The 11,472-nt window shown below is 37.5% G+C and overlaps 1 non-coding gene across 1 annotated transcript; it reads right to left on the minus strand.

The window, feature by feature from the left end:
• Positions 1–1,976: 1,976 nt before the first annotated feature.
• On the minus strand, positions 1,977–2,082 carry LOC131165118 (small nucleolar RNA R71). Its single transcript, XR_009139440.1, has one exon. It is a non-coding gene; the product is annotated as a small nucleolar RNA R71 (small nucleolar RNA).
• Positions 2,083–11,472: the final 9,390 nt, after the last annotated feature.

Raw genomic sequence — 11,472 nt, forward strand, 5'->3', positions numbered from 1 at the left:
ACTGCTATTATGTTGAAATGTATATGTATGTATGAGATGCCAAAAAATTACGATTTTAGAATAAGAAGTATGATTTTATACAATGCATGTGTGGCATGAATATTATTTTACGTGAAACGTACTATGATATGAAAGATTTTATGAGCAAAGTATGTTTTCAGGTATTATGAAAAGATATGTTATGTTATGATGATTTTGACAAATACATGATTATTAATTTATTTTCGGAATGTATATACTTGAAATGAATCCGGCATGAGGCCATAATTATGTTATGCTCGGCACGAGGCCGTAATTACGATATGTTCGGAACGAGACCGTAATGATGTTATGTGTGATCATGTATTATATGTTATCAGAACTCGGATGTTAGTTTAGTTTAGTTCAGGGTCTTAGTACCGTAGCTTATGGATTAGATGTTTATAATCATATTAGTGCTAACCACCCCATGAAGGGGTGGGACATGGATAGTCGATGTGGCTTTCAGTAGAGTGTAGACGTCCACTTGGCAGTCCGGACCAGGGTGTGGTGGGCCCATCATACTTACAGATATTTTTGACTTGGCAGTGGTTGGCCAACCATTGTCAGGTCCTGCCTTCGGGCTGCACAACCCGTCATGGGGGGTAATACATGACATTAGCTAGCTATTCATCTTGGGTATGTTTCATTATTATAGTTATAACAGATGTTTTATGTATGTTATGTTCTATTAACAAATATGAAAGTATATGATTATCCAGTATGATATGATGAATATTTACAGAGTTATGAAATGTACTATATATGTATAATTACATTAAATATTTATGTTGTCACACAGCTGTATTTAGTTTATTTTCCCTTACTGAGAAGTGTCTCACCCCTGAACATTAAATGATTTTTAGGAAATCCAGAGAGACCGGCGGGTCAGGGCCGCTGTTGAGTGATTGGAGCTTCCCTACTAGAAGGGTAAGTGTTAAACTAGGATCAAGAGATTTTTATTATATGATCCTAGTGTTATTTTGACTTTTTGGAGGTTGTATATCATAACGGTATTTTGATGATATAGTAAACTCTGATACTATGTTTTATGGTTGGATGTTTGAGATTTTATGTTTACTACTGCTTAGGTTTCCGCTGTGATTGACAGGTGTCCCCATTACCCATGGGTTCGGGTCGACTTTTTCATTTAATTTGTTACATTATATATTGAGAAATTGAGGTCGTTACACCCGACTTACCCACTTTCTACTGAACTTGGGATAGTTAGGTTTATAAATATTATTTTTGGTAGTTAAGGACCCAAGCCTTGGCGAGCCTACCAAATTTTGGTGCTGTTGCCGGAGACTTGACTATAGTTATAAGCCAACTTCCGTTTTAGAGTATTATTGTCGTGTTCTTTTTATTTACTCTCCTTTTGTTTTCACTTTCTTACTTAATTTCCATTTTCTTTTTTGTTTCCTATTTTTGAAGTCTGAATCTGTGTGCTTATACATGTGTATGTTTGGTATGCATTCTTTGGAACCCGAGATAATTCCCATAGATCTTGAGATTGAAAAATCTTGTAGGTCCTTTCCCACTGAACAAATCCCGGAACCCCATGCTCATCACCTACATGTGGTGGGAGAGAAACACCTAAGGCCTCTTAGGGACTTTTTTGTACCTAATGCATACACATTGCCGACCTGCATCCGGTTCCCAGATGTATAGGTGGCCCAATTTGAAATTAAGACTTCGATCATCTTGATGCTACCCAACTTTCATGGAAATTCTATTGAAAAATCCTTATCGGCATTTGGATGACTTCTTGGAAATTTGTTCTACCATCCGCATCCCTAATTTTAGTGATGATGCTCTCCGTCTTAGATTTTTCCCATTCTCTTTGAAGGATAAGGCCAAATATTAACTGACATTCTTAGAACCGAACTTAGTGACCAACTAGGCCACCATGCAACACGAATTTCTTAAAAAGTACTTCCAAATAAGGAAGACTAATCAACTTCGGAGAGCCATCATGAGTTTCTCACAGATGGATGGGGAAATCTTTTTCGAGACTAGGGAGCGCTTTGGGGACCTACTTTTTAAATGCCCACATCACTAGCTCCCCAAGTGGCAATTAGTCCTAACTTTCTACAAAGGGTTGGCAGAGAGAGATAGGTCTATGGTTGATGCATTGTGCGGAGGTACTTTCCTGACTAAGCAACCAAGGGCATGGACTATTTGAATTGCTGTCAAGCAAGGCGCTGATTTCTAAAGCTCCATACCAGATGGCTCCACCTGAACTTAAAGAGTTGAAGGAACAGTTGCAGGAACTACTGGATAAGGGCTTTTTCAGACCTATTGTGTTGCCTTGAGGAGCTCCAGTATTGTTCGTGAAGAAGAAAGATGGGTCAATGAGGATGTGCATTGATTGCAGTGAGATCAACAAGGTAATAGTGAAGAACCGATACTCATTGCCTCGTATAGATGATCTATTTGACCAACTGCAAGGAATGCGGGTCTTTTTGAAAATCAATGTACGGTCAGGGTATCATCAGGTGAAAGTTAGGACTGAGGATGTTGCGAAGATTGCTTTCAGAACCAGATATGGTCACTACGAGTTTATAGTCATGCCATTTGGGTTGACTAACGGTCCGGCGGTATTTATGGACCTGATGAACAAGGTTTTCCATGAATAACTGGACTAGTTTGTAGTGGTATTCATTGATGATATTCTGGTATATTCTAGGAGTTCAAAAGAGCATGAAACCCATCTGAGGTTAGTACTTTAGGTAATTCGGGAAAGGAAGCTGTATGCTAAGCTGAAAAAATGCAAGTTCTAGTTGAACCAAGTTGCATTCCTAGGCCATATCGTGTCGGGAGGTGGTATCTCAGTTGATATAGGTAAGAATGAAGTAATGATTGATTGGGTGAAACCGAAAAGCGTGCAAGAATTTCAAAGTTTCCTAGGACTAGATGGGTACTATCGGCGGTTGTGGAGGGATTCTCTAGATTGTATGACCCTTTGATATGGTTAGCGAGGAAGGATGTGAGATTTTATTAGACCAACGAGTGCGAGCAGAGTTTCCAAGAGTTGAAACACCGACTGGTCACTGCTCCAATTTTAACCATCCCACATGGGGACAGTGGTTTTGTGATTTACAGCGATGCATCTCTAAAGGGTTTGGGATGTGTGCTGATGCAATAGGGGAAAGTAATTGCTTATGCTTCTTGACAACTCAAGGAGTACGAGAAGAATTACCTTACGTATGATCTGGACTTGGCGGCAGTGGTGTATGCGCTGAAGATCTAGAGACACTACTTATGTGGTGAACAGTGTGAGATCTTCACGGACCATAAGAGCCTCAAATACTTTTTCACATAGAAGAAATTGAATATGAGGCAAAGGAGGTGGGTGGAATTGATCAACGACTACGATTGCACAATTGGCTATCATCCGGGGAAAGCTAATGTTGTAGTTGATGCGTTGAGTCGGAAGTCAAAGCATGCGTCAGTATCTGCAGTGGTAGGTCAACATCATATCAGACGATATCTAAAAGGGCTTTTCATGGAATTGGTGGACGAAAATCATCAGGATTTCATTGCTAGCTTGATGATCTAGCTAACATTATTTGAGAGGATTAAAGCCGCCTAAGCTAATGATGGGGAGTTAGTGGAGGTTGTAAAGAAGGTGCAGTAGGGGCTGGCCGCAAATTTTAACATCTTTGAGGGAGGTGTATTGAGGTTTAGAACTAGATTGTGAGTGCCAAACGATGAGGGGATAAGAAGGACGATTCTGTAAGAGACGCATCGTTCTTTGTAAATGGTACATCTGGGTAGCATGAAGATGTATCGAGATTTGCGCGAATCCTTTTGGTGGAGTGGCATGAAAAAGGAGAATGCTCGATTTGTGGAGCAATGTTTGATGTGTCAGCAAGTAAAGGATGAACATGAGAGGCCGGTAAGGCCGTTGCAGCCATTGAGTATCTCGGAGTGGAAATGGGAGCACATCTCCATGAACTTTGTAACCGAGCTACCACCAGCAGTTCACAAGTAGAATGCAATTTAGGTGATCATTGATAGGTTAACTAAATTTGCTCACTTTGTACCGATGAAACTTAGCTACTCCTTGAGTAGGCTAGCAGACCTATACGTGCAGGAGATAGTCATAATGCACAGGGTACTGGTGTCCATTATTTCAGATTGAGACCCAAGATTCACTTCTCGGTTCCAGAAGAGCTTACAGGAAGCACTAGGGATAAAGCTTACCTTTAGTACAGCATTCCACCCCCAGACTGACAAACAGTCAGAGAGGATGATCCAAATCTTGGAGGATATGTTATGGGTATATGTGTTAGACTTTAGCAGAAGTTGGATTCAATTTCTACCATTAGTGGAGTTCGCTTATAATAATAGCTTCCAAGCTAGTATCAAAATGGCACTGTTCGAGGCATTATATGTGTTGACCTTACAAGGCTTAAAATATTTTTATCTTGTTTTGATACTAAAAAACAAGTGGAATTTAACATATTTGTGTGAGTAATGTTATTTCAAGGCTCATATATGAGAAAGCAAAGTCAAAGTGCTCACAAGGATCAAAGAAGCTTAAAAGAGTCAAAGCATGGATTTAAAGATGATATATTAAAACTTGAAGAATATGAGGACATGAATGATTTGTTACAGGCCAAGGAATGTTACAATCAAAAGGGACAAAGAAAAGCAAAGTGAGAAAACTCAAAGAATATTAAAGCTTGAAGACCAAGAAAGAGTCAAAGCAAGCATGAAGACTTGAGTGTTTAGAATGTCAAGTCTTAGCCTTTATGTACGTACTTTAATGTTTAAATATCGTTTGAAATATTATGAAGCTCTTAAGTTAACTTCTTGGGCTTAGATACCTTTTAAAATACTTGAAAATTTTTTTATAAGGTTAAAAGATATTTCAAAAAGATTAAAATTATTTTTGGTATGAAAAGCACCAAAAGGAGGTTTTTCCAAATGCTGTAAGTTTTTATACATCCTCATTGAGGTACATTTTTCCTTATCAAAATCTCCCTATTTTAAAACATGTTCAACATAAAAGTTGTATTATTTTCTCTTAAATTTCTTTTGACAACAAGAACACCTAATTTGGAGTTATATAGAAAAAGGTATGAGCAAAATACTGAAGCAAGGTCATAATTGTAAGCCAACTGAACACTGTTCACGGTAGGAACTTCAGATTACTGAACAGCAGACAGAGCCACTTCAGATGACCGAAGTGTAACTTCAGACGTATGAAAAATATCTTCAGAAGACTGAAGATTAAGTTCAGTCATCTGAAGATTTTTTGTTGAAATATTTTAAGAGGTAGAACCACCTCAGACGATTGAACCCGAAAGTTTAGTCATCTGAACATTATTAATGGGCATATTTTTCAAAAGTTTTTAAATTCAAACTTATATTTCTTGGCCACCAAACTTTCTATAAACTTGGAAGATACTCCAAGTAATCTTGGGCAACAAGAAAATACTATTGAAAGCCTATAAATACATGGTTTTGCAAATAAAAAATATACCAAGAATTGAAAATTCTCATTGTGAAGCTAAAAGCACTCTTGTTCTTACAAGTTCTCTTGCTCGCTCATTGCAAAACTCTTTTGCTGAGATATTCTGAAGTGCTAATCCTTCCTCCTCTAAATTCCTATAGCTAATCCTCATGTAAGAAGGATATTGGTGAATTCTACACTTGAACTTCATTGTATTTCATATTGATATTTTTACATTTAAGTATATTGTGCTGAATTTGTACTAACTTGCTCTTTGAGAGAGTATACTTGTACACAGATCTTATCTTGTTTCTTGTAGTTCTTTGACATTCCAAGGAATGTTTGGATCATTAGCTAAGCGAGGAGACATTGCTTAGAGAGGCGGGCTCTAGCCTAATTAAGGAGTGACCGAACGAGGGGATATCGTTTGGAGAGGCGGGCTCTAGCCTAGTGAAGGAGTGTTTAAGCATGGGGTATCACTTGTTAAAGTTTTGTTCCACCCGTCAATGGAATAGGTTTAGTGAATCCTTTGGTGGTTTTCCAAAGGCGAGGACGTAGGCTGTGTTGAAGCCGAACCTCATAAAAATCTCGGTCTCACTCTCTCTTTCCCTTACTCTTTATTTTCAGCATGTTTAAATTGCGTGGATGGTTTAATTGAAAATCATATATACTACGAAATCGAGTAAACTTAAAGTTTATTTTTTATTTGGGGTTGCGAAAACCGAAAGGGAGTACGTTGTTTAAACCATACTTTGCGGAAACTATACAGGAGTACGTTACTTGGTTAAACATCCCAAAGTTAAATTAACTTAAGAGTTTATTTGAATTTTGAAGTCTGGAAAGAGCAATTGGATCTTATATTGAACATCACATTGAAGAAGCAATTTCATATATACAGGGCTTTGTTCAAACTCACATTTACTACAAGGCTGAACACAATACAAAAGCTGAAAGTTACATACATCATTAATATATTGTGATTGAATGGTATAAAGCTTGAGATTGAGTGAACTTTGTTTATATTTTAGAAAGTGTTAAATCTTGAATGCTTCCATAAATCTAACAGTGCTATAGTGAACTTATATTTGGAAAAAAAAATTGGTTGGTTTGAGCATCGTGGTTGATTGGCTTGACTGGTTTAATTATTTGTGTGGTTGAAGATTGAATGTTTTATTAGTTGTCTTGTTGATTGTTTAAAAGAAACCAAGTTCTTGTTTGATTGAAAAAATAGATAAACAAATTAAAGAATTGGTTAAATATTAAAAGAAGTTAAGGACTTTAAAAAGAACTAAAAAGAAACTTTTGAAAGCCAATTCACCCCCCTTTTGGGAAGCTATTCCTAATTTCAGTATGGTCGGAGGTGTTGGTCTCCTCTATACTAGGATGAGGTCGGTGAACGGCAGATATAGGGTCCTGAACTCGTATAGTAGGCTTTTGAGAAGGTTAGGTTGATCAGGGATAGAATTAAATCAGCTTAGAGTCGGTAGAAGAGTTACGAGGATGTTCGCCGTTGTGAGTTGGAATTCGAGGTGGGGGTAAGATATTCTTGAGAATCGCTTTGATGAAAGGAGTAATAAGATTTGGGAAGATGAGCAAGCTGAGCCCAAGGTATATTGGACCATTCGAGTTACTTGAATGAGTGGGTCCGGTAGGCTACAGGATTGCACTACCCCTAATGCTCTTTAGGATCCACGATGTATTCCACGTACCCACGTTGAGAAGGTATGTGCTAGATCCTTCACATGTGATTTTTTATGAATCTTTGGAGATTGGGGATGCTTTGGTGTATGAGGAGGTACCAGTTTAGATTTTAGACTAGAAAGTTCAGAAGCTGCGTACCAAGGAGATACAATTAGTGAAAGTACTGTGGTGGAATCACGTGGTTGAGGAAGCTTCTTGGGAATTGGAGACGCAAATACACTAGAAATATCTACATTTTTTTTTCTGAGGAATAGAATTGCAGAGTTGGTTAGGTAGGTATGTGATGTTTTTGTTATTTAGAGTGATGATGTGGTTAGTTTTTGGGAGGGTTTTGTTATAATGTGAACACCCAAGACACTGTGTATATAATCACGGTATTCCTCCGCGATAAGTGAGGGTATGATATATATTTGGGATGGGGGTGCTATGTGGGTGGCTGCCAACTCTTCCTAGAGTCGGGTGTGTGTTTGGTTATATTGGTGAGTTAACGAGTGAGAGATTGCAAATTTCAAGGACGAAATTTTTGTAAGGAGGGGAGGTTGTAAGAACTCGACCCAAGAATTTTGGATTAAATAGATGAGAAAAGGGGAAGGAATTTAAAAATGTGAAAATAGTAGGGCTCATTGATGAGGCTCCTTCTTTCATCGACGAAGTCCCTTTTACAGCTCGACGATGAAATTCAGAGGTTCGTCGATGAGTGAATACTAAGAGATTTTGGGAATTCTAAAATCTCAGGCTCATTGACGAGGCCACGCCGCCGTCGAAAAATGCCTTTCTTCTACTCATCAATGAGCGCTCCACTTCATCGACAAGGCTGGCTGGGTCAAAGGTCTATAAGTTGAACTTTCAATTGCTTAATGGTTAAGAATCATAAAAATGCTTTCTCTCTCTTTCTAGAACTCGAACCACTCTCTCTTTCTAAGGTTTTGGGTCATCTATTACCCGAATCAACGATCTGACGTTACCACGTGAATCAGGAGGAGAATCTGTACGTTTATAGCGGATCAGATCTTTGTTTCGAGGATTTTTGGATTTTGTTCCAAAATCGAGGTAAGGGTCTGATTTTGTTTTCGGTTCGATAGATATGTAATGGTTGGGATTATATTGAAGTATTGTTCTTCGGTTTTTAGGTTTTGGGGATCCTGTGTCATTGTTTCGGACCGATTAAGTTCATGTTTTGGTTTTCGGGATAAGGTAAAGTGTAACGACTCCGAGAATTTTAACTATTTAAAATAATAAGAAAGATAATAAAAGGAAAAAAAGGGAAATAGAAGAAAGGGAAAAGCAATTGTAAAAGGGTAACAAGTAAGTGCTCGTCAACAAGCGAGATTTTCTCATCGACGAGAGATCTTCTGAGCCTCGTCGCTGAGTATGCATGTCACATCGATGAGGATTAATTGAGAGGGTTTAAGATGTTTTGAAACTCGTCGGCGGGCTCACAGTCTTGTCGACGAGTGTTCTTTATGGGATCATCGACGAGTCCACGTGTCTCGTCGGGGAAGCCTTGCCTATAAATAAACTTGCTTTTATTTTTAAGCGAGGAAAATTCTGGAATCTCACTCTCTCACTCTCTTGAAAATGGACCCTCTTCCTTTTCTCTTCAATTCCGGGCTTGATTTGATCCGATTTGACGATCCGAAACCACCACGAGGTTTGTAGGATCGTTCTTTGCAAAGCTACAGGAGCTGATCGTTGATTTGAGAGGTTTGGGAAACATCCCAAAATCAAGGTAAGTGAGTTATTTTTGAGTTTTCTTAATGAATATTGTTATCTGAAGCCTAGGAAGTATTAAATGGGTATTTTTCTAAGACTTGAGTAAGTTGGGGGGTTTTTGGAATATACGGTCTGGGTGAGCATCACATGCATCTTTTGGGCATTCCTGTTAACATAGTTCAAGGATTTGGGTAAGGAAAAATTTATATATTAAATCAGGTTTTCATGAATTAAATAAAAATGGACTATGTTATATATATGTATATATGTTTTCATGTGGGTATAAAATGCCAACCATGTAAATTATGTTTTCTGAGCTTAGGGCTGCTTACTTAGCTACATATATGTGAAAATGGATTGATGAAAGTGGAAAATATTTTCAGGATAATTATGTAAGAAATGAAGGTATATTTTTAATTAGTATATAAACATTAAATGTTGGTTGGCATATTTTACAGGTAATGTATGAATTTTACTGTAAAATTGTGTGGCATGAGTAGATGGTAATGTAGTGTAAACATATGTTATATGTATGAGGTGCATGCTATGTAAGAAATGCATTGATAATGAAATGTTATAAGGATTATGTTGCTTGTGTTTCATAATGCAACCATGTATACAATGATAGCTAAAAGGAGTTGTAGACTAATTGATGATAGCTAAAAGGAGCTGTGTTAGAAGATTTAGCACATATCTATGTGGACTAACTAATGTACAACTAAAAGGAGTTGTAGTACGAATGAATGAAATGAAATAGAAATGTGAATGAAATGGATATAAAATATGAAATGTGAACGATGTAAAATGTGAAAGGTTACGTAAAGTGAAATGCTGCGAAATGTTAACGTTGAGAACATGAATAGATATGAAATTCTGAAATAATAGACATAATAATGTATTATGATATTATCAATTATTATTCTAGTAGAACATCTTACATTTGAACGGGGCAAACTCTTTGCCCGAGGGCTTGCTGAGAAAGGCGAGTGCGCTAGTAGTATCAGATGTAGGAGTAGGCTACGTAATGCACTAGGGTAGAGGGAAACTATTTATATGGGGGGTAGATTTCCTTATTCTTGAGGGCCTTTGTTGGTAAATTTTGTATGAATTGTGTGAGTACGAGATTACATTACAACCTAAGGGCTTACTAAGTAAGGTGAGTGCACTGGTATGCTTCAGTTGTGACCATTGGGTTACCTAGAGTATTAGAGCATAGGGGTGCTACTTGTATGGGCGAGCAATCACCCCTATCCTTGGGTAATCTCGTGGGTAAAATATATTACATGTGGTTGATTAGGCTCAGGAAATTTTTTCAGAATTTATGCTAATGATTTGCAAATGATATTAGTATGTTATTTATAATCTCATGTTGGCCACATGCTGTTTTAATATATATTGTTTCTTCCCTTATTGAGATGTGTCTCACCCGAATACAAATTTATCTTTTTCAGGACTTCCACGAGATCAAGCTTAGAGAGCTCGAGGCTGATAGCATTTTTGGGTTATAGATAGAGAAAGGGTATAAACATTTTGATGATATTTTGGGATGTGTATATTATATGTTTTATGTTTTAAGTCTTCTAGAAAATGGATGGTTGTGAATACTAGAAGTGTAGGTTATGTTTTGGAGATATGTATAAATATGTGAATGCAGGTGGATAAATGGTGTATTTTTGGTGTATAGATAGATGTAGAAAATTTTGGTATTTTATGGATGGAAGATTATGTTTATGTTTTCCACTGCGTATTTATTTATGGATTATCAGGATTTTATCAGGTATAACGCGCCGGATCGAGTTTAAGGGTTTTGGGCGTTACATAAGGGGTTTATGTTTGTATCAGTTATTTTGTAATCTAAATCGGTAAACTATGGTTTACGATTATACGAATGTTTTTGATTACTTATTTGGGCAAATCTATCAGGTGAAGTTACAAGATTTTCAGGTTTATGGTTTCTAGGAAAATTGGGGGTTTCAGGTATCATCTCCGTTTCTATTGGAAAATTATATATATGATTAAATTGTAATATAGAGATGACCGTATCTTTGATTATATTAAACTGTATTTTCGGAGTATCTAATATGAGATTATTTGTTTACCCAAATAAGTGTGGAATGAGCTTATGTATTGAATGATGTGTTTTGTGAAAAAGTGTGCTAATTAACTACCGTAGGTTGTGAGTTATTGAAATGAGATGTAGGAATGGGAGTTTCAAAATGTTCCAAGTTTTGTGAAAATGCCAAGTCAGAATAAAACTGAAGGCCTAGGACAATCAAATCGTGTCAGTTAACTACCGAATGCTGAGATATTAGGCGTGCCGAAATAATACCGTAGGCAACTGAGTCGGTTAACTACCGTAGGCTTAGATATTCAGTGTGAAGCTGAGGGTGTGAAATACCACCTATGATTCCGGTTGGTCACTGAAGGGTGTGAGTTTTGCCATATTTGCACCGGTTAAACGCTGTCGGGCTTATGCTACGCTAGGTTACCCGGGGCATCATGTCGTGTGGTCAGCTTAGGCCGAAGAGTGTGAGAACACTAGATCGAGGTGTTTTGTGAGATATACTGGAACAGTG

The sequence above is a fragment of the Malania oleifera genome, chromosome 9 (genome assembly GCF_029873635.1).
Source record: "Malania oleifera isolate guangnan ecotype guangnan chromosome 9, ASM2987363v1, whole genome shotgun sequence".
Classification (NCBI taxonomy): Eukaryota; Viridiplantae; Streptophyta; class Magnoliopsida; order Santalales; family Ximeniaceae; genus Malania; species Malania oleifera.